Source organism: Schistocerca cancellata, chromosome 8 (genome assembly GCF_023864275.1).
Source record: "Schistocerca cancellata isolate TAMUIC-IGC-003103 chromosome 8, iqSchCanc2.1, whole genome shotgun sequence".
Classification (NCBI taxonomy): domain Eukaryota; kingdom Metazoa; phylum Arthropoda; class Insecta; order Orthoptera; family Acrididae; genus Schistocerca; species Schistocerca cancellata.
In genome coordinates, this window is record NC_064633.1 from 595,835,966 (window position 1) to 595,860,661 (window position 24,696).

The window sequence follows — 24,696 nt, forward strand, 5'->3', positions numbered from 1 at the left end:
TTCTGGAACCTCCTACTATGGGACATGTCAGTATTCCGACCGAGAACAAAAACGGAAATTAGTTACTCTTCATTCAGATCGGGAAAAATTAATTCTCTGGTATCTGACGGGGAATTCTGAAATTTTCTCTAACGTTCCTAACAAGTATGCTGCAATGCATCTGTATGTAACTGACAACTTACCTCGTCTTGCCACTGCATCTGCGCGCCCAGAAACATGCTAAAACAATCCAAAAGCAATACTACAAACCATGTAGAGTGCAATGCATGGATACAACTACTGATGCATTTACTCCTATGTTTCTTATATACAGAAATTGAATTGTCAGTAGGGGTTTGGTCAACAAATCTTATGTGGTCTAAAAAAAAGGAAGGCATTAACAAAACCTTTAATTTACTACATTCTGAAAACGAGAATATATACATTGACAAACTTCACTCAGACCTTTCTTTTCCTTGAATAGTATGAAAACTTTAATTATTCCTCAATGTCTATATTCAATAACCTCATATCTCGTTACAACAAAATTACGATTATTACTGTCAATTAATGCATACACAAATCTAACAAAATTCCTCCAGTGCACAGGTAAGCAACAACTATGGGCAGCAAAAAGGCAAATCTGCAAAATACCTCGATTAATACAAAAGTCTCCTCTGGCGTTACTAGTACGGTCACAGCAGACTGCAATATCTCCTGACGCGCGGCTTGTCCCGACGCCATGCAACATCCGAATATTCTCAACAACTGTTCACTCGCTACCACTCCTGATAAGGATATTTCAGATACAAGCGACAGCAGAATCAGCAGCCATCTTTCCTAAAAGTTATTAATATCCAACTTTCAGCCATTATGACCACATCAAGGTGTGAAAGTGTTATCTCTATGATAAATGTTCGTTGGAAGGAGAGTGTACTTTGTGAAAAGATTATTAATTTTTTGGAAAATTAAAAACAGAAATGAACGTAATTTATAAATATACTGACTGTAACTTTCTGAGGGTATTAGAAGATGTAAGCGATTTAAACACACTGAAATCATAAAGGTTGGGATCCACTATGGGTTTTTGACCGCCAGTCTTTTGGATGACCTTGGCACGGGCAGCACAAGAAGGAAAAGAACGGAAAACCAGAGGGAGTTGCTGTTAAGCCTTGGCAGTGTGCATATCGTGTTATGCCATGTCTGGCGATGTGGGGCGTATACAGCAAAAAACTGCTTAATATTTGGTGAGGCTGTGGCTCATATTTCATGAAGTCATCTCCAGTTTATTTTGTGTTGGAAAGCAAAAATACCCGATTAGTTGTATATAATAGAATATGAAGCCAATCATACAGGAGGTTAACATGGTTACCACATGAGCATGGTAGTTATAAATTAATAAACCCACTGGAGACGTGAAGAACGCATCCAAATTGTTATTCAGCAATCAGTAACTTCAATACCAATACCACTGCAACCAGCGAGGCAAGGTATTTTCGTATTAACTGTATTTCACAGTAATGAAGCTTATACACTCAACCTCATAGTTCGTCAAAATTTTAAAATAATTTTGTTATAAGTATTTGTTAGAATCATTGATCCAAATTCATCTACCGATTCTTAGTTCACTGCACATTTTCTTAAATGTAAATTTGGTGTCATTCTGTGTAGTACAATATTCATTGTTAATTAATTATGCTGTTATGACAATCTTTCAGCGTTGTATAAAAATAACTTACAAGGATTGTTTACTTTCATTTTTTAGAGAAAATAAGTGTGGTCTCTCTGACATGTTACTGTGAGGTTCTGTTTTATAAAATTTCTTACGTTAAATTTGCTTTAGCGTAAGTTTAGCTTCATGTAATTATTCAAAGTAAACATGGCAATTGGTCTCCATCTGGTTTCCAAGTAAAATTGTAGCTACAAAAGTCATTAACATAAATTTATTTCTGGCTCATTCAAGAAAATAAACTAAAAGGAGCTATTTAATTTGCTCCTTCAGAGCCGATGACGAAAAATCTTATAGTTTTCTTTCAGCGGGTCTGTCATAAGGTATGTCTACATAGCTGCAAGCTGTTTCCTACAGGGTTGCAGATTAGACCAAATTCAGGTAGGCCATGTAGACTGTTGTGGGAGTAATTAATTGCATGGTGTATGAACCTCGAAAATAGAGCCCATTATCCACACCTCGCTTTTGAGTGGAATGTGATTCATAAACACATGTATTGCTGATAATAGTATTCTGTTAGGTAACACATATCAAAATTTTTGTCAGAGATTGTTGTCAGTTTCGTAAATACAGTGTTCAAAATGGCTCAGGTGGCTCTGAGCACTATGGGACTCAACATTTGAGGCCATCAGTCCCCTAGATTTTCTTAAACCTAACTAACCTAAGGATATCACACACATCCATAACCCAGGCAGGATTCGAACCTGCGACCGTATCGGCCGCGCAGTAAAAAACAGTGTAATGTAGTGCAGTTTTAATGAATATGTGCTACTGGGTGAACTAAAAGCTGTATTTTTCTGAGAAACGACACACAGACAGTGCGGGAGAGACTGAAATTCTTTTCTGTGAGGCAGTCATGGCGGATAGTGGTACAAGAACATGGAGTCTGTAGATATAAATATTCACACTACGTATAAACTTAATAAAGCAATATAATTATAGTATGTGAGATGTTCTTAAGGACTGCATATGATTTACATAATAATGTTCGCAAATACCTTAAGGACAGAAGTTTAACACGCTGTGTATTTAATGGTTATGTAATGCCAATAAGGAGCACCAAGTTACATCATGTAGACAGTAAGGCTGAAGTCTAAAGATGTCACTGAGATGCAAAAGTGAAAATTCTCTTTTAAAAAGTTAGCACTGTTGAAAATTACAGTGAGTGCTGAAAGCATAAAAGTTACCTAGTAGAAAAGCACTTAATAAAAGTTACACGCCATAAAAGTAACAATGAATATCGAAGTGTAATTTGATAAGTTACATGTTGTGTTCCGTTGACACGGGCACTTTGCTACATTTGTGATACTAACAAGAGCATGGGAACAGGACCAATGAAATGTAGGGTTGCATGCTATTCTTGGATGAAATCAGATTAATCCTCAGCATTGATTCCGGACGTACCTTCATATGCCAAGAGGTGGGAACACGTAACACAGACAAGAACACTGGCAGAGATAATTGTTTTGGTGGTCCAGCTGTTATGGTGTGGGGAGGCTTAATGTTGTATGGACATTATGGCTCTGAGCACTATGGGACTTAACATCTATGGTCATCAGTCCCCTAGAACTTAGAACTACTTAAACCTAACTAACCTATAGACATCACACAATACCCAGCCGTCACGAGGCAGAGAAAATCCCTGACCCCGCCGGGAATCGAACCCGGGAACCCGGGCGAAGGAAGCGAGAACGCTACCGCACGACCACGAGATGCGGGCGTATGGACATTATGACCCCCAGAACTTTGAACACAGTACGCTCACCAGTCGACGGTATTGTGACGCTGTACATTTTCCTCATGTTCGTCATTTTAGGGACGCAACCGGCACTGGCATCATTTTAGTGGATGACAATACGCTCGCCCCTAAAGCTGGCGCTTTCTGAAAGAGATGATATTCGGCGAATTGACTGGTTTGCCCGTTTTCCCGGCTTAAATCCCATCGAGAACGTGTGGAATGCGTTGTAGAGATGCGTCGCTGCACATCCACATGCATCAATGATCAAGCATCAATTGTCAACAGGGCTGTCGGCGGAATGGAATGGTTTACCACAAGAACTCCTCACCAATCTTGTGGCCACCAAATTAAAACCTTGCAGATTGAGCATAGCCGCCTGTGGAGATCACACACCTTACTAACAAGGGAACCTCCTCATCGCACACCCCTCAGATTTAGTTATAAGTTGGCACAGAGGATAGTCCTTGAAAAATTGAACACAGATCAATCGAGAGTACAGGAAGAAGTTGTGTGGAACTATGAAAAAATAAACAAAATATACAAACTGAGTAATCCATATGCAAGATAGGCAACATCAAGGACAATATAAGCTTAGGAGCGCCGTGGTCCCGTGGTTACCGTGAGTAGCTGCGGTATGAAAGGTCCTTGGTTCTAGTCTTCCCTCGGGTCAGAATTTTACTTTCTTTATTTTCGAAAAGTTATGATCTGTCCGTTCGTTCATTGATGTCTCTGTTCACTGTAATAAGTTTAGTGTCTGTGTTTTGCGACCGCATGAATTTAATGCACTCTCGTCCAAAGTAGCGAACAGTCAACTGCCAGCCAGGGAGCCTCGTTAGCAGGAATACTCTCTCTTCCGTGCGCTGTAGTCGACTGATGTCGTGTGTTTCGGTGTTTGTTTAGGTGTAGCGTCCCCATACTACGGCGCAGTTACCTCGCATCGGACGGACGGACGGACAGATAATAATTGTATGAAAATAAAAAAAATAACTTTTCCCTCGAGGTAAGACTTCAAGCCAGGAACTCTCGTTCCGCAGCTGCTGAAGCTAACCACAGGACCACGGCGCTCCTGAGCTTACACAATCCTTGATGTTGCCTATATTGCACATGGACTACTCAGTTTGTATATTTTGCTTATTTTTTTCATAGTTCCACACAACTTCTTCCTGTTTTCAAGATTGATCTGTGTTCAGTATTTAAAGGGCTATCCACTGTGTCACCTTATAACTAAATCTGAGGGGTGTGCGATGGGGAGGTTCCCTTGTAAGAAACATGTCCCACTGTCTCTCAAGTCCAGTATTGCGTGGACCACTTGCGATAGTGGAAACGTTGCTGATGTGCTGCCCAACGCCCACGCAATCCAGAAGCCAGTGGCTGCTGACGAGGTTAGTGGAGGGTGCATCCAGTGGTGGAGGCAACCATCTACCAGTTAGAGGCAGCAAAATAATTCAACAAATAAAACACAAATCCAATAGTGTTTGTAGTAGATTAGTAACTGGGTAATTGGTTAAACGTTTAATGAAGTTTTGCAGTAGTAGAAGAAGCTGTAGTTTTTATGTACATACATATTGTTAATTAAGTCTCAGAAATAATTAATTAACACATATTTATTAATAATCTAGGAAATATAATTGAACTGGTCTATTTCACCTTTTTAGATAACAGGATGTAATTATGAATGATTAGTGAATAAATAAATTACCAATAGTCATATGACAACCAGGGGATCATCATAAATCGCGCCGACTACAGTGTAATTATTATCATTGAGTAAATGTGGCATTTCTGTTCGTCTTATTAAGTATTTTCTTCAGATTACTTGTGCACCACACTGCAGCAGCTCTTTCAGTTTATGGTCAAGATGTCACCCAGTTACGTTAGTTGGCAGCGACACATCGTGTGAAAGTTACTGTCCTCCATAAGTTCTTTTCAGATCAGTGTAGTTTAGCACGGCATTAGCAGGTGTCATTGACTGTTCCTTTGGAAAAACGTTCAGTAAAATCCTTTAAAGTAACGAGAGAGAAATATAGAATTGTGTTAATGTTTCGAATTTATTGTGGCATTATATCTAATTATAACTTTCCATCGCAGGGTAATTGTTATTGTGGATATCAGTATGCACATCTGCGGATATCTGCATCGGTGATGCTCTTATACGTAAGGTCAACATTATTTCGGATTTCCGCTGGTGTATTCCAACACAACTCAACACAAAAACTATGGCTCTGTACTTAAGACTGTCTGAAGACATATCCGGCGGTAATTACATTACCCGTGTAATCAAGAGCATACGTCAGTATCCGCTTCTACTAAATTATGTACCACCATAATAAATTCATGTAGTCTATAAGATCTGACGAAACTGCCGTCTTATTTATCCACATCTGCTACTATCCCTCCCTTCTTTCGACTGCTTCCACTAGTTTTTGCTTAAGGTACAGAAAAATAAAGGAACCCAAATAACGAATGTGCCAAATAACCACGATATGATCACAACCTAGAGACAATGAATAAATGTTCTGAGGGAGACGTACGTAAACGATAAATAGTGAATTACTGTTTCCACCTGAGTGACAGGTAAGCTTATAAAGAGGAGAATCTAACGTTGTATCATACAGTGAACAGCATGCCAAAATGAAATATACTTTCCTAGCGTAATTTTTTATATTAATCTCAAAATTACGTGAGAAAAACGATGAAGTCCGTTGGTTCCTATTTCAGTCGCATACTCCGTAGATTATTTGCAAAATTTTATCAAAATTATGAACAACGAGTCAGTTGGCCAGCCACGTAGACAAGATTTCTCTGTACATTTACATACTGGCCATGTAAGAACTGGCTAAAGTTTAATAAGAATTAATTTGTTCGTCTTCAATAGCACTCGTGTAGCAAGTCATATATTTAAACTGAGTGCAGCTCCTGTTTGCTTTACTCGTTACCTGCTTGTAGTTAATTTTTTTCAATTGAATAGAAGGGCATCCCCAGTAGAAATGACTGTTGGTTACTTATAAAATTTCCTTAGCTGTTTACTGGGGAAATGATCCTTTCGAGTCACTGAATCATTTATTAACGTGTAATAATTTTTTTTTCTAATTGTGTAAATGAGAACGTAACATTTCTCGAAGCAGGCAATGCCAGCTCGACGTCTTAATGGTTTGGCCTGCCATACGTGCCGTACTTAATGTAATGTGCGCTGGTGCAAGAAAATCGCAACACCAAGAAGGATTTATGCGACATACAGCAAGTTTGATAGGGGCGTTTTCACATCTGAAAGATGATTTCTATTCAAATTTCGCGTCGTCGCGTAAAAGTGGCACTACTGATGCCACTGTGAGAATGGAAATCAGGTTTGATTTAAATACACGCTGTAACAGTCCTGAGCTTGAGTTACCTTCTGAGATTGGACGTCGTGAATGTTAGTGAAGAATGCCCTTAAGGCGACAGAGACGCCATTACCAACGCCTCACAGACACTGAATGAGGTGGTGTAATAGATGTTCCTCCAGCGGTACCGACAGGAATGTAGCCACCATACATGGCTGCTCGCAATGGTGATCATGTGAATGTACGATCGCTAGAAGACCGGGCTTCCGAACGGGCACGTGGCATTACCGAGAGGCAGCATGTCATTCTCAATGGAGAGAAGTCTTCCGAAGTAAGAGTGATTTCAGGTGTGCCGCAGGGTAGTGTCATGGGACCGTTGCTATTCACAATATACATAAATGACCTGGTGGATGACATCGGAAGTTCACTGATGCTTTTTGCAGATGATGCTGTGGTGTATCGAGAGGTTGTAACAATGGAAAATTGTACTGAAATGCAGGAGGATCTGCAGCGAATAGACGCATGGTGCAGGGAATGGCAATTGAATCTCAATGTAGACAAGTGTAATGTGCTGCGAATACACAGAAAGATAGATCCTCTATCATTTAGCTACAAAATAGCAGGTCAGCAACTGGAAGCAGTTCATACCATAAATTATCTGGGAGTACGCATTAGGAGTGATTTAAAATGGAATGATCATATAATGTTGATCGTCGGTAAAGCAGATGCCAGACTGAGATTCATTGGAAGAATCCTAAGGAAATGCAATCCGAAAACAAAGGAAGTAGGTTACAGTACGCTTGTTCGCCCACTGCTCGAATACTGCTCAGCAGTGTGGGATCCGTACCAGATAGGGTTGATACAAGACGTAGAGACGATCCAACGGAGAGCAGCGCGCTTCGTTACAGGATCATTTAGTAATGGCGAAAGCGTTACGGAGATGATAGAGAAACTCCAGTGGAAGACTCTGCAGGAGAGACGCTCAGTAGCTCGGTACGGGCTTTTGTCAAAGTTTCGAGAACATACCTCCACCGAGGAGTCAAGAAGTATATTGCTCCCTCCTACGTATATCTCGCGAAGAGACCATGAGGATAAAATCAGAGAGATTAGAGCCCACACAGAGGCATACCGACAATCCTTCTTTCCACGAACAATACGAGACTGGAATAGAAGGGAGAACCGATAGAGGTACTCAAGGTACCCTCCGCCACACACCGTCAGGTGGCTTGCGGAGTATGGATGTAGATGTAGATGTAGAAGGAGGACATCTTGTTCCGAGTCTGTCTTTGTAGCATCGTACTGCATCTGCAGCAGCAATTTCAGCAGCAGTTCGCACTATAATGACAACACGAACTGTTAGAAATCGACTACTTGAAGGACAGCTACGAGCTTGACGTGTTGTAGCGTACATTCTAATAACCCAATCCACCGCTGATTGCGACTTTCGTGATGTCAAGCGAGAGTTCATTGGAGGGCAGTGTGGAGGTCTTCTGTGTTTTTTGATGAAAGCTGGTTCTGCCTCTGTGCCAGTGATGGCCGCGTGTTGGGTAGAAGGAGGCCACTTGAGGTAGAGCAACCATCTTCACTTCGTGCTAGACACACTGGACATATACCTGGAGTTATGGTCTGGGGAGCCATTTCATACGACTGCAGGAGCACTCTGCTGCCTATCCCACGAACCATGACTGGAAATCTGTACGTCATTCTGGTGATTCGACGTGTTGTGCTACGATTCATGAACAGATCCCCAGGGGGTGTTTTGCAGCAGGATAACGCTCACCCACATGGGACTCAATCGAAAAAATTGACATCCGGCAGCTATACAACACAATACATGCACGTTTACATGCATTCATTCAACATTCTGGCGGCTACACCAGTTAATTATGTAGCTGCTACTGAGTTTTGCAATGGGTTACCTCACGCTTACATTAACCTGTCATCTTGCAATGTTAATCACTTAAATATTTTACCTTGACAAATCTACGTCTATTTCTGAAATTTTATTATTCTAGATTCATTTTTTTTTTAGGTTACGAATTTTTCCGTCAGTCTGTATTATAAATATTGCATGTCTTACTCATTCACGCTGAATCGGTAGGACGGATTTGGATGATTTTTGGAATGTAAACAGTTCATATCTTGAATTAAGAAGTAAGCTGACTTGTATATAGGTGGAAAATAACGGTAGCCCAGAACGCGCGATTATTCATATTTTATTTATCCAGCATTTTAAAGTGACTTGTAACAAACTGTACACATAATAACAAACCTTTATCAAACGTTTCCTCACTGACATCCCAATGAAATGAAAGAAATAATGTAGCGCTTTTAACGTTTTCACTGTTCATGTAGCAAAACTGCCGTATCAAGTATGGCGTTTTAATTTACTACTTCTTTACTACAAACTGTATTAGCTACATATTTTGCGCTCGCATTCAGATATACCAGTGAATGTAACATCAAAATCACATTGCAGTGCTACACACAGTTCAGAAGAAATGACGTCGTAAACACTCAGATGCATGGGAAGCTGCCCATTATGCATGACGTTTAAAGTTGTTTTTTCTTTAGCACTAATTACAGGGTGTTTCAAAAATGACCGGTATATTTGAAACGGCAATAAAAACTAAACGAGCAGCGATAGAAATACACCGTATGTTGCAATATGCTTGGGACAACAGTACATTTTCAGGCAGACAACTTTCGAAATTACAGTAGTTACAATTTTCAACAACAGATGGCGCTGCGGTCTGGGAAACTCTATAGTACGATATTTTCCACATAACCACTATGCGTAGCAATAATATGGCGTAGTCTCTGAATGAAATTACCCGAAATCTTTGACAACGTGTCTGGCGGAATGGCTTCACATGCAGATGAGATGTACTGCTTCAGCTGTTCAATTGTTTCTGGATTCTGGCGGTACACCTGGTCTTTCAAGTGTCCCCACAGAAAGAAGTCACAGGGGTTCATGTCTGGCGAATAGGGAGACCAATCCACGCCGCCTCCTGTATGTTTCGGATAGCCCAAAGCAATCACACGATCATCGAAATATTCATTCAGGAAATTAAAGACGTGGGCCGTCCGATGTGGCCGGGCACCATCTTGCATAAACCACGAGGTGTTCGCAGTGTGGTCTAAGGCAGTTTGTACCGCCACAAATTCACGAAGAATGTCCAGATAGCGTGATGCAGTAATCGTTTCGGATCTGAAAAATGGGCCAATGATTCCTTTGGAAGAAATGGCGGCCCAGACCAGTACTTTTTGAGGATGCAGGGACGATGGGACTGCAACATGGGGCTTTTCGGTTCCCCATATGCGCCAGTTCTGTTTATTGACGAAGCCGTTCAGGTAAAAATAAGCTTCGTCAGTAAACCAAATGCTGCCCACATGCATATCGCCGTCATCAATCCTGTGCACTATATCGTTAGCGAATGTTTCTTGTGCAGCAATGGTAGCGGCGCTGAGGGGTTGCAGCGTTTGAATGTAAACTCTGGCGCATGAGACGATACGTGGACGTTGGCGTCATTTGGACCGCAGCTGCAACACGGTGAACGGAAACCCGAGGCCGCTGTTGGATCACATGCTGCACTAGCTGCGCGTTGCCCTCTGTGGTTGCCGTACGCGGTCGCCCTACCTTTCCAGCACGTTCATCCGTCACGTTCCCAGTCCATTGAAATTTTTCAAACAGATCCTTTATTGTATCGCTTTTCGGTCCTTTGGTTACATTAAACCTCCGTTGAAAACTTCGTTTTGTTGCAACAACACTGTGTTCTAGGCGGTGGAATTCCAACACCAGAAAAATCCTCTGTTCTAAGGAATAAACCATGTTGTCTACAGCACACTTGCACGTTGTGAACAGCACACGCTTACAGCAGAAAGACGACGTACAGAATGGTGCACCCACAGACTGCGTTGTCTTCTATATCTTTCAAATCACTTGCAGCGCCATCTGTTGTTGAACTACTGTAATTTCGAAAGTTTGTCCGCCTGAAAATGTACTGTTGTCCCAAGCATATTGCAACAAACGGTGTATTTCTATCGCTGCTCGTTTAGTTTTTATTGCCATTTCAAATATACCGGTCATTTTTGAAATACCCTGTATATCTGCAACACATTTCGCAGACAGTATCAACATATTTTGCCGATTTTACTCGCAAAACTGTACTATCGCAAGGCACATAGTTCAGGAGGTCTTAAACATTGAGCTGTGTGCAAATGAAACTGTAGGGCAAAATTCTTTGGAGATACAGATGAAATATGAGTACAAAAGTTAAATACATGTGAAATATGTTTAACACGCATGTGGTCAAAATCATGGGCACAAAGCTAAGCCAAAACCCATTGAATGCTTCCAAAGAAATTATTATTATATATTTTGTTACGAACTGAAGAGAAATATCATGGGAGTAAGAACCACAATCTTCCTGTTGGTATGGGGCTGACAATATAGTGAGAAGAGGTGGAATGAGGAGATGAAAGACAGAGAGGGTAAGGCGGTTGTGGATGCTTATGGGGGAGCAGGGGATTGTAAGGGATCTGTAGGGCCTTACTATAAGTTTGCACTCGGCACAGGTCGACAGGGCAAACTATCGATAGTGTGTCGAGTGGCGAGAGCGGGTGGAGAGATGAGTCTGTTGTTCCCGTGTGGCGGGCCGAGCTGTGCGGAAGCCAGCAGTTGTTGTAATGCGAGGTTTACCGACAAAGGGAGTGGCCATCGCTGCGGTTTAACCCTTTTGTGTTAGAATAATACGGGAAGTGATAAAGTATAATTACGAGAGTGGTCAGTGTTATTTCAGTGCTGATATCTTGGTTTCGCGTCTACCGCGCCGGCATCATTTGGATTGTAGTGTTGGATTGCAGTGATTGGATTAGCGTGTGACGATATTTAATAACGAAGAAACCTGTGCTGAGATTAGCCGTTATTAAAAGTGTATGACGAAGGCAGTGGCTGTCTCCTTCTTTTTGTGTTTTTGAGACGAATATAGGTCTTGATTAGTGAAGCTGTGTTGGCGTTCTTCTTGTCACCAGACATTTCATTATTACAGCATTTGAGAAGGACAAAATGGAATGTAACAACTCCGTAGCAGTCCATTCCGATTGCCAGCCCCATTACGTACATGGTCACATTATTTAATTATTCATTTGGGCTGCTATTAGATCCAGATCAGATCGGGTCGAACTTATAAATCGGAGGTGTTACACCCTTGGCTTACCGTGAAAGGACAAGTGCAATTTTCGGACGAATAGTAAAGAACAATAGGCAATTTTATCTTGCTTAATGCGAGAAAATATTTTTCAATGTCGGATCGAGACAGAGCATAAACTTTGAAATCGTGACAGGGAACAGTGTATTATTGAACAACACGAAGTAATAGAATCTTACGATTGTGACTAAACTGTTTTTTCTTGCCATATTAGATAAGAGTAATAGTGTCGATAAACTGTGTTATAATGTGCAAACGCGTAAATCCGCACGAAAAACTGTGAAAAGTGAACACCAAAGAGAGACACGTGTGAACATTACAATAGCAAAACGAACTAAGAATTCGTCACGAATCTTTTACAGAAGTGTTTAGTAGTAATATTATGACTGAAATTGCCTTTCGAGTAGTGAAAATCGGACAGCTTCATGTGGACCCATAAACTGTTATGCAGACGACAATATATGTGGCGACGCAATTGTTGAGTGACGTCACGCAGACCCGTGTAGCAGCGGCGCCAAAGAGCTTCGTTCCGCGAGGTGATTTCACACGTCATCCCAACTACCTGTGCAAGGAGTAGGTCAAGCACAGACGCACTACACCAAGCGCCGACCCGGCATCTAGCAGCCGTACTACAAACTAAGCCCGCCTGCAGCGCCACGGAGCGGTCGGCTGAGAACTACAACGACTCGCCGCAGATCTTCAGGGCGACTTCACGTGGCTCCAATGGCAGTACAGCGCCATGTCCACTTCTAACGTCAAAACATTGCGACTCATGGTAACGTCGGTTGGTGAGTGAAGACGACTGGTTGGCATAACATTAAATTGCAGTATGCAGTCTTCGTGGTAAATAAACAATTTTTAACTGATATTTACATTAGGAAGAGTGCTCAATTATAGTAATTTCCGAAAAGTTTTCGAAACATACTCTCAAATACACCATACCTATTGATGCACACTGCGTTGTCTAAATGGTAATTATACAGATATGTTCATTGTTTTTGGGAATTTTACATTTATAGATTTAATGAATGATGTGATTTGCCTTACTTAAAATGTTTTACTTGAACTGTGTATGTGCGAATCGATATTTGAAATTGTTAGGTGTTGAGAGTTGTTATGTTCGGTATTCATTCATATTGTGTCAATTTTGGGATTAACTGAGAATACTACAGGTACTGTTTGATTAGTTTCATGGTAATCAGGAGTGTTTTGGGTTGCTAGAGGTTATTTTATTTTACTTGCCTGTGCATTAAAAATAAACCAAACATGTCTACTGAAGATAAGCCGGTTTATGAGGCAGTAGTTGAAAGGAAAGGGGTAGGACAGGAAGACAGAGATGATTCAGGAATCAGTGATTATGGAGTGTCATTAGATAGCCCATTAGCACATTCAACTAGTTATCCCAAGACACTGGGACAAACGACGAGAAATAAGTCAGTTTCAGAGGATGCAGATAAGTGGTCGATTTTGGTACACTTGATAAAGAATAACGCATCATTAGAGAAAGGTTTACAAGAAACTAGAGAAAGGGAAGAAATATTCCGCAAATCATTAAAGGAAGATTTACAAGGAACTATAGAACAAGAGATCAAAACATCGCAGATGAAGATGGAATGTAATCTGAAGAAGGAAATGCAGAAGTTACAAGAACGACTGAAGATGGACATCGACGAGAGAGAGAGGAAGCTACAGAAGAGCGTAGACCAAGTCCAGGGAGACATGGAGAAGATGGAAGGAAAGTTGACAAAAAAGATAGAGGACGATGTTGAAGAAACTAAAGCCGAATTGGGAGAAAGGATCGCCGAGGTGACGCAGATGCAGAAACAATGCAATGATGCAATTAAGAGGATAGGAGATAGGCAAAACCAACTGGCTGTCAATCTGAGAAATGCTATAGCCGTGCAACGAGAAGGGGATAACAAGAGGGTTGCCATGGAGGTCAGGCAATTACAGCAGGGATTGCAGCAATTAGAGAGCAAGACAGAAGAAATTGATAAACGAATTAGCAATGCCACTTTAACCGTTGGGGCAGGTAGAGTTGTTACCTTGATGGGCAGTGAGAATCGGTACGTCCAAAATAATACAGGGCAGAAGTTTAAACCGAAAGGAGGGTTACACCCAATGATATTTATGAAATGGTTAAAAGGAGTTTTCCCAGCACATTTTAAAGACTCAGACAAGATTCAATTTGCAACAGATAGGATGGAAGGTGAAGCTTTCACTTGGGGAGTCAGGAAAAAGGAAGGGGCTGCTAGTTATGATCAGTTTGAAGAAGAATTCTCGAAGAAATACTGGTCCAAAAGTCATCAGTGTGCAGCAATTGAGGACCTACTCCACCGCAAGTCACTTAGTACATGGAGTGGAACGTTGAGAGAGTTTGCCGAGACTTTGGAACAACCCCTGAGTGATGACGTAATGATGTCAGCGATAAAAAGAAGAATGAGCCGGAGAATCCAAGAAACTGTATCCGGGAGTCTAATTAAAGATAGGGAGGCCTTGATGGAGATACTGGAACAGATGGAATCTGTTCGATCACAGGAACACAATCAAGCTAATAATCAAAACCGAGGGGGAAATAATGACCCAAGGAATCATTTTGGTAATTCGTCTAATTATAGAGGAAGAGGTGGTGGCCATAGGTACAGGAACCATGGTGGTGAACGGCAATGGAGAAATGATTGGAGAAGGAGTGAAGAACCAAGAGATCATGAGAGAGGATGGGATAGGCAAATGAATGACACAGTACGTATAGAAGAGGCAGAGAGACCGGAAAACTGAATGACACTCCAGATGAGGTCCAGTCAGGAGTGAGAGCTACAAGGACCAGGGTAAACCTACTAAGACACGACAATGGTGGAGATCTGAGAGAAGATCTACTGGAGGAAAGAAGTAGGATTCCCAAAGAACCCATGCTACCCATGATAGGGATCAAGCTATGTGGACTGAATATCGAGGCATTAGTCGATACAGGAAGTGAAGCATGTGCAATATCCAAGAGGTTATATGAACAGGTACTAAAAGCAAATAATAGCTTGCCTAGTTTCCCGGTGAGTGGAGTGAGAATTGTGAATGCGTTGGGTGCAAGGAGTAAACCTATTAAAGAACAAGTGTTGATTACCATCGAGATAGAGGGAGAAGAATACGAAGCAACATTTTTGGTGGTTGCTGGGTTGAACACATCAATGATTTTAGGGATAGATTGGTTGAATGAAGTTGATGCAGTAGTGAGTTTTGACGAAGGTACTATCAAAGTCAAAGGAAGAAAGGGAGAAGAGTAGAGATTAAAGTTTTCTGAGGGGAGTGCAATCGAAGAAGAGGAGGAGTTCAGAAGGATAAATTTGTGTCATGAAGAGGAACCCCCCATGGGATACGGAGAAGAGGAACTAGGAGAAGAAGTGTTGATATACCTTGAGGGATTAGCACGAGAGGATAGACATAAAGGGGATAAGATCAGTAAAAAGTTGGAGGAGATGACACACCTAGATGAGGGGACTAAGAAGAAATTAGCCACAGTATTAAACAGGCGTTGTAATGTATTTTCTCAACGGCCAGGTATCATGAAAGGGGTGGAGTGTAAGCTAAAGATAAAGAACCATAAACCGTTCAATATAAAATAGTACTCCATACTCCAGGCGAAACGAAGAGCAGTAGATGAAGAGATACAGAGGATGATGGACCTTGGTGTTATAGAAAGGGCCAACAGTCAATATAACAACCCCCTATTTGTTGTTGATGAGAAGGATGGAAAGGTGAGGATAGTTTTGGATGCACAAACAGTGAACAAAATCATCGAGCTGGAGCGGGACAAACCTGAGACTATAGAAGAACTGATTCAAAAATTCCGAGGAGCAAAGGTGCTTAGTAGTATCGACTTAACTGCTGGTTACTGGCAAATACCATTGGCCACAGAGTCCCGCCAGTATACAGCATTTACTTATAGAGGGAGGTGCTATCAATTTAGAGTGTTGCCATTTGGGCTTAATATGTCAGTGTCTGAATTCATAAGAGCGATGGATAAGATACTGGGCGAGGAGTTACTTAAAAAGGTCACCGTCTACGTGGACGACCTCTTGATAGCAAGCGAATCATGGGAAGAACATTTGAATAGATTGGATGCAATCTTGGCAGCTTTTGAAACCGCAGGGGTAACTGTAAACCTGGACAAGTCGGAATTTGGCGAATCAAAGATAAAATTCCTGGGCCATATAGTATCTGAGGAGGGTATCTATCCTGATCCTAGTAAAATGGAGGCTATTAGAAATTTTCCGACCCCCCCATAGTAAGAAACAGTTGCGAACATTCTTTGGGGTTTGTGAGTTTTATAGAAAATTTGTAAAAGGATCTGTACTTAATGCCCCGAGTATGAGGGAATTGACCAAGGCGAGGATGCCATGGCATTGGAGTGCAGAGTGCCAAACCGAGTTTGAGAATATCAAGGAAGCACTATATAGTTCAGACATATTGTACCACCCGGATTCTTCCAAGGATTTTTATTTAGGAGCAGACAGCTCTGACTATGGACTAGGAATACATTTGTACCAAATGGAGAGGGGCGGAAATGGTGAGAGTGTAAGAACAATAGCGTTCAGTAGCAGAAGTTTGAATGCTTTGGAGAGGAAATATTCGATTACTGAAAGGGAGGCATTGGCAATTGTGTGGGGGTTTAAGCGTTTCCGGTATTATTTGGCCGGGAGGCATGTGAAAGTAGTGACTGACCATAAGGCCCTTACATTTCTGACCACAAGCAAGTTGAGGCATAGCAGACTAACGCGATGGGCCCTGGCATAACAGGACTATGACTTCGAGATAATTTATGAACCAGGAGCAACACATATAATCCCTGATCCTTTGTCAAGATTACCAGCTGACTCGAGAGGAATGTTGGTGGACAGGCCAGTAGGAGAAGGAGTTAGAATTAACCTGATGAAGGGAGTACAGTATGAAGAATTCATAAGGAAGTTCCTAAAGAATGTGCGCAGGGAACAGAACGAGGATGAGAAATTAAAGACAATTAAAAACAAATACAGGTGTGCAGGAGAGGAAAGAATTCGCACATTTTATTATATTCATAATGGGATACTTTATAAAAGAAACAAGGAAAGTGAGGAGAACTGGAAACTCTGTGTGCCTGAGCATGTGGTAGAAAAGTTAATTTGGTATACGCACTATAGTAATGCGCATTATGGACCGAAGAAGTGTCTGGAAAAGTTGAAGTTAGATTGTGCATTCAACAACATGGGAAGGCGTATACGCAATATACTGAGTACATGTGACACCTGTCAAAAATCTAAAACGACTACAGTACAGCACAAAGGATATAAGCATCCAATTGTACCAACAGCAATTAAGGACATAGTTGCAGTGGATCTTTTTGAGCCACTTCCTGCCTCACGAGGGAATTACACACAAATCTTAGTAGTGGATGAACTGGTTTCCAAGTACATAAAATTTTACCCGTTGAAGAAAGCTACTAGTAGAGCCGTCATTAACCATTTTGAGAAAGACTATTTTCAAAAGAGGTGTACTCCTAAGCGAATTTTGAGTGATAATGGGTCACAATTTAGGTCAAAGGAGTGGACAGAGATGCTAAATGAGCACAGAATTGAGCAAATTGCCATTTCTTGATATAGGCCAGATTCTAACCCAGCAGAACGACCAATAAAGGAATTGAACCGTTTATGCCGAACATACTGTCATAGGAAGCATGGTTCATGGAAAGAATAGCTGGAAGAATTTGAGCAGGTCAGGAATCACCTACCACATGATTCTACAGGGTTTGCACCATGTGAAGTATTGCTCAATCAAGAACCCGTCAGTATTTTTCGTGAGTTGTTAGTCTACCCACCAGGAGGTTCATTGACCTGGGAAAGGAAATTGGAGCTAGTGTAATTAAGTATGAAGGAGAAAGCTAGGAAAAGATAGGAAAGACATGACAAGCTAGTGAAACCGATAACTTACCGAGTGGGAGACTTGGTACTAGTAAGGGTTCATGCAAAATCAAAGAAAATAAACTCTGAAATACATAAATTCAACCACGTTTATAAGGGACCATACAGGATTATAAAAATTGGTCATCCTAACACTGTGGAGTTGGAATATGCACGGACGAAGAGAATGCATGGTAAGGAACATGTGGAAAACATAAAAAGGTACTACTCACACGAGAACAGGGAAAACCCAGATGAGGAAGGGGAACTCGATTAGGGCGAGTGTCTGAAATGAGAGTGTTCAAGCTCCTTGATGTAGTTGGATAATACATGTTTAGAACATTTAGTTGTTAAATGGACATTTCAAAAAGGGAAATGTTTATTTACATTGTGTTTTCTGATGTATTGTATTTAGAATTGCATATTTCATATCGACGATTATCTGAGAATGGATGCAAAAACCTGTAACAACTAATTTGTAGTATAATAATTCATATGTCATGTGTTCAAGTAATAATTTTTGATTGTATGTTGTGTGTTTCATTCAAATTTGGACTATAGAGGACTATTGCTGTTTGATATAAAAAAATTGTAATTTGGACAATGCCATGTTTATGAGATGTAATAACCTTTTGTAGAAATTATTGTGGAGGCAGCCCACTACCGGAGTCGAGGGATTTTTTGGTGAATTGTAACTTCATTGATTATTTACACTATGTGTTTTATTCAGACGTAGTAGTGTCAAATTCCCTTGCCGATTCTTTTATGCCAGTGGCTCCAAAGAAGTTTTCGAGGGCGGGGATGTAAGGGGTCCGTAGGGCCTTACTATAAGTTTGCACTCGGCACAGGTCGACAGGGCAAACTATCGATAGTGTGTCGAGTGGCGAGAGCGAGTGGAGAGATGAGTCTGTTGTTCCCGTGTGGCGGGCCGAGCTGTGCGGAAGCCAGCAGTTGTTGTAATGCGAAGTTTACCGACAAAGGGAGTGGCCATCGCCGCGGTTTAACCCCTTTGTGTTAGAATAATACGGGAAGTGATAAAGTATAATTACGAGAGTGGTCAGTGTTATTTCAGTGCCGATATCTTGATTTCGCGTCTACCGCGCCGGCATCATTTGGATTGCAGTGTTGGATTGCAGTGATTGGATTAGCGTGTGACGATATTTAACAACGAAGAAACCTGTGCTGAGATTAGCCGTTATTAAAAGTGTATGACGAAGGCAGTGGCTGTCTCCTTCTTTTTGTGTTTTTGAGACGAATATAGGTCTTGATTAGTGAAGCTGTGTTGGCGTTCTTCTTGTCACCAGACATTTCATTATTACAGCATTTGAGATGGACAACATAGAATGTAACAACTCCGTAGCAGTCCATTCCGATTGCCAGTCCCATTACGTACACGGTCACATTATTTAATTATTCATTTCGGCTGCTATTAGATCCAGATCAGATCGGGTCGAACTTATAAATCGGAGGTGTTACAAGATGGAGAGAGAAATCGAGGAGCAGGTAATGGACAGAGATAGAGAAGAGAAGCAGGTGTAAAGAGAGCGAGAGGAGAGCAGCAGATGGACAGATAGAGGTAATAGGAGGGCATGAAGAGGGTGAGGAAAGGAAGGAGGAAAGGATGAGATGTGAGATGGGGGAGGAGGAGATAGACAAGGAAGGATGGGGGAGTTGACAGAGTGAGTGGGTGAAGACAGAAAGGGTAGCTGCACAGAGAGAGGAAGGAGGAGAGAATCAACAGAGAGTTGGGGATGGAAGAGGTGGACAGAGAGTGGGGAAAGGAGGAGATGGGCAGTGGGGCGGATGGAGGAGACCGCCTAATAGAAGATTGGAATAAATAAATGCAAAGGCATTTTGAATGAATCGCAGGTAACAACACAAACAGAGTGAGTGGAAAATATGAGGGCGTGCTGCAAGGTAATGCCTCCGAAATTGTTAAATGAACAGTCATATGGATTTTAAAATAAAACAAACGTTATTGACAATCTACATCTTTATTCTTCATGGCTTAATATTTGCAGCCCTCTGTCGCTAGAGGGCTCTGAAGTGCAGTGTGTGACCTGGTGGTGAGCAACGCGCCTATATCAGTCCATGAGAAAGAACGTGCTGTAATCGAGTTGCGAATTCTAACAGTACGTCCCACGTGAAGCACCTCCTCCCTCATCGTGATAGTGCCAGGCCATGCACGAGCTCTGCGATACCTGCAGCATTCCAGTGTCTTCGGTTTGCTGTCTTCAGTCATCCTTAATACAGTCTCCAACTGGCCTTATCCTATTTTCATCTGCTTTTAGAACTTAAAGAACACAATCGATGACTACGCTTTAATAATAATGAAGGGGAGCAAGCAGAGGTGCGGCTGTGGCTTCATCAACAAAGTCTAACATTCTACGTGTACGGTATCAACAAACTGGTTTCATTGTTGGGAGAAATGGGTTCATTTAGTAGGTGACTATGTATAGAAGTAAATCTGCAGACATAAAATATAAAGACGTAGGATACTAATAACGTTTGTTTGGTGTAAAAAATCTTTAATAAGAGTTTTCACATTAAAAGTTTGGAGGCATTACTTTTCTGTATACCCAAGTACGAGATCCAGGAAGTCCGGAGCAGAGAAAAGTAAACGCATTACAAATCAATTTATGATGACCAACGAAAGTTTCAACACAAAAGTTGAGTGTGCTCAGTATTTTAGGGTGAAGCATGCATTTTAAGTTGAAAAAATGGTTCAAATGGCTCTGAGCACTATGGGACTGAACATCTGTGGTCATCAGTCCCCTAGAACTTAGAACTACTTAAACATAACTAACCTAAGGACATCACACACATCCATGCCCGAGGCAGGATTCGAACCTGCGACCGTAGCAGTCCCGCGGTTCCGGATTGAGCGCCGAGAACCGCGAGACCACCGCGGCCGGCTTTTTAAGTTGAAATTTTGCAATCTGATACCCATCTGTGTAAGATGCAAAACATTCAACCATATGTCATTCATGACAAAACATACCGAAGAAAGCAACTTTTCTCTATGTCCACACGAACAGAAATAAAAATAATAAAGTATGCATTTCAAGAAATTGCGATCGTTAGTTATTTGCACTATGTATATGTGAATATGGCTGCATTTAGAGTGTCAAAGAATAAAAAGTACCAAATCTTATACGCCTCTTTGCACCAAAGACTCCTCACAAAATGCTAATAACAGCTCACCAATTCAAAAACGTCCACTGTGGTATTGCATATCGACACCACCCTACCGGCCTCTTTAAGGTAGCGAAGGACGCTGATAGTGGTAGTATGGGATCCAGCAGACCCAATGGTGCAGGTCCACTGTGCCACGGCTCCAGCAGCTCTGGACATTGAGCGCCATCTGCTAGCACAATACTGGACGACGGGCGGCAGCCATTCAGTTCATTTGCACTTTGAGCCACTTCACTACATGATGCTACACAGGCCATCATTTGTGCATAGTTCAGACACTCTCACTTGTGGCTATTGTATCAGCAATTTGGATAATGCCTCGTAGGATACCGCAGTATATCAGCTCAGTGGATGTCAGCCTATAACGCAACGCTTTAGTCCCAGTGATTCAAGGTTTCTTGTTAAAGTTGCAACGTAACGTCTACACGTACCTATCGTTGTGAATAGATGTTAGTTTGTTTTGTACTATTTTCTATATCTTTTGATGATGACTTCGTAAGAAACAGTTATTAGCAAGTCGTCTTCACATAATTTAAATGCATTATATACTCGTCGACTTCACAAGCTCTGAGAGGCGCTCATATACGTTGGTAGTAATCGCTTAGAGATTCTGAACCACGTATTGCGAAATTTTTCAATTTAACAATATTGATTGGCTTGGAATCAATCATAGACGTCCGTGAAGCTTTTATTAATCGTTCTTTCGAAAGCTATATTTCATTTGCTATTTATTGCAATGTTTCTTTCATCTGCAAACAATACTAATATAGCATCTGGTAATTCTACTGCTGAAGGTTCGTTAGCAATCTATAGATAATTTACATAACCACATTCAGAATGACCCGGTAATGTTCCGTACCGTAAACCAGCGTCGAAAGATAACACTGGAATTTCGGTGGGTAGGTTAGGGCATTGATTTTTCCTTTCCGCACTAGGAACAGTGGAACGACAACCGTCTGTAGCTTTATTTCCCAAGACTTCATAAAGAACGAAGCTTATACACGTACATCTTCTGAAACAGTCTAGATGTGGAGACAGAATCGTTTACTTCCAATAATTTTCATTCAGACTTGTTAGTAACTAATAAATGTTTGGTCAGTATGTTCTTCTAAGCTGATTCGGCATTGATGCACTTTCTGAGTACCTGCCTTATTTTGAAAACAAGAAATTGTGGGCGGTATTCGTTCGCCAGCATTGAAAAAGAGCACCTTTTTCCCCGACGATAAAAACGGCAGTGAAGGTAGGAACCCTAGAAAAACAAACATCTGGACCTGCGCCGCAATTCTGGCTACAGATCTGAACACAGCGGTGTGGACGACATTTTGCCTCGGGAAAGAGAAATTTAAATTCTCGCAGGAAAAACAGTGAGAGGTATTCCTTGGCGTCTGCAGTTGGGTCTTCGAAAGAACTTTGAAAATGACTGAGCTACGAGACGGAGGATGCATTTATGTGCCTTCACCACACCAAGTAAATAGTAAAGGCGTATCTCAATCTGCAACTACATCTACATTTACAAAAACATTCAGCAAATCTCTGAGAATTGAGCGGCACAGGCTGCTGTTTACTTAATCGTACATAAATCCCCTACCGTTCACGATATCACACTACGTAGTATGATATCTACTAAGCCTGAGCAAGAGGTGTTCCTCGTACAGTATTATTTGCAAGCGCTGTATATGACAGACACATGAAAAGCATAGTTTATGAGCTGAAAGATGGGTCCTCAAACCTTACAAGCCCATTCTTGTGAAGTATACAGCTCGTTTTACTGAATGTCTGTCTGTTTAGATTTACCAACCTTTTGTTACATTCTTTCGCCAGTCAAAGAAGTCTGTGGCAATTCGCCTCTTTGTATACGCTCGGTGTATCCTGTGAGTAAGATGTAATATAAGGGTCCAGTGCACTTGCGTCCGAACCTAGTTTGAGCAGCACTTGTTTCGCATGCAGTCTTTTCTGTGGACCAGCTGATGCTTCCCGGTATACTGCCAATTAATCGTCATCAGCTATATACACAGCTACAGCTGGAAATTGAAATAAGAACACCGTGAATTCATTGTCCCAGGAACGGGAAACTTTATTGACACATTCCTGGGGTCAGATACATCACATGATCACACTGACAGAACCACAGGCACATAGACACAGGCAATAGAGCATGCACAATGTCGGCACTAGTACAGTGTATATCCACCTTTCGCAGCAATGCAGGCTGCTCTTCTCCCATGGAGACGATCGTAGAGATGCTGGATGTAGTCCTGTGGAACGGCTTGCCATGCCATTTCCACCTGGCGCCTCAGTTGGACCAGCGTTCGTGCTGGACGTGCAGACCGCGTGAGACGACGCTTCATCCAGTCCCAAACATGCTCAATGGCGGACAGATCCGGAGATCTTGCTAGCCAGGGTAGTTGACTTACACCTTCTAGAGCACGTTGGGTGGCACGGGATACATGCGGACGTGCATTGTCCTGTTGGAACAGCAAGTTCCCTTGCCGGTCTAGGAATGGTAGAACGATGGGTTCGATGACGGTTTGGATGTACCGTGCACTATTCAGTGTCCCCTCGACGATCACCAGTGGTGTACGGCCAGTGTAGGAGATCGCTCCCCACACCATGATGCCGGGTGTTGGCCCTGTGTGCCTCGGTCGTATGCAGTCCTGATTGTGGCGCTCACCTGCACGGCGCCAAACACGCATACGACCATCATTGGCACCAAGGCAGAAGCGACTCTCATCGCTGAAGACGACACGTCTCCATTCGTCCCTCCATTCACGCATGTCGCGACACCACTGGAGGCGGGCTGCACGATGTTGGGGCGTGAGCGGAAGACGGCCTAACGGTGTGCGGGACCGTAGCCCAGCTTCATGGAGACGGTTGCGAATGGCCCTCGCCGATACCCCAGGAGCAACAGTGTCCCTAATTTGTTGGGAAGTGGCGGTGCGGTCCCCTACGGCACTGCGTAGGATCCTACGGTCTTGGCGTGCATCCGTGCGTCGCTGCGGTCCGGTCCCAGGTCGACGGGCACGTGCACCTTCCGCCGACCACTGGCGACAACATCGTTGTACTGTGGAGACCTCACGCCCCACGTGTTGAGCAATTCGGCGGTACGTCCACCCGGCCTCCCGCATGCCGACTATACGCCCTCGGTCAAAGTCCGTCAACTGCACATACGGTTCACGTCCACGCTGTCGCGGCATGCTACCAGTGTTAAAGACTGCGATGGAGCTCCGTATGCCACGGCGAACTGGCTGACACTGACGGCGGCGGTGCACAAATGCTGCGCAGCTAGCGCCATTCGACGGCCAATACCGCGGTTCCTGGTGTGTCCGCTATGCCGTGCGTGTGATCATTGCTTGTACAGCCCTCTTGCAGTGTCCGGAGCAAGTATGGTGGGTCTGACACACCGGTGTCAATGTGTTCTTTTTTCCATTTCCAGGAGTGTAGAAGGTAATGAAGCAGCATTGCGCTCAGCTAATAATGTATGGTAATTGTAATTAATTTGTTCAAGAATTACCCCAATAATTATTTTATAAAGTAACCATTTTAAAGACAAAGATTCATTTCAATTCAAAGAATATTTCCTATGAATTTCCTCCAAGAA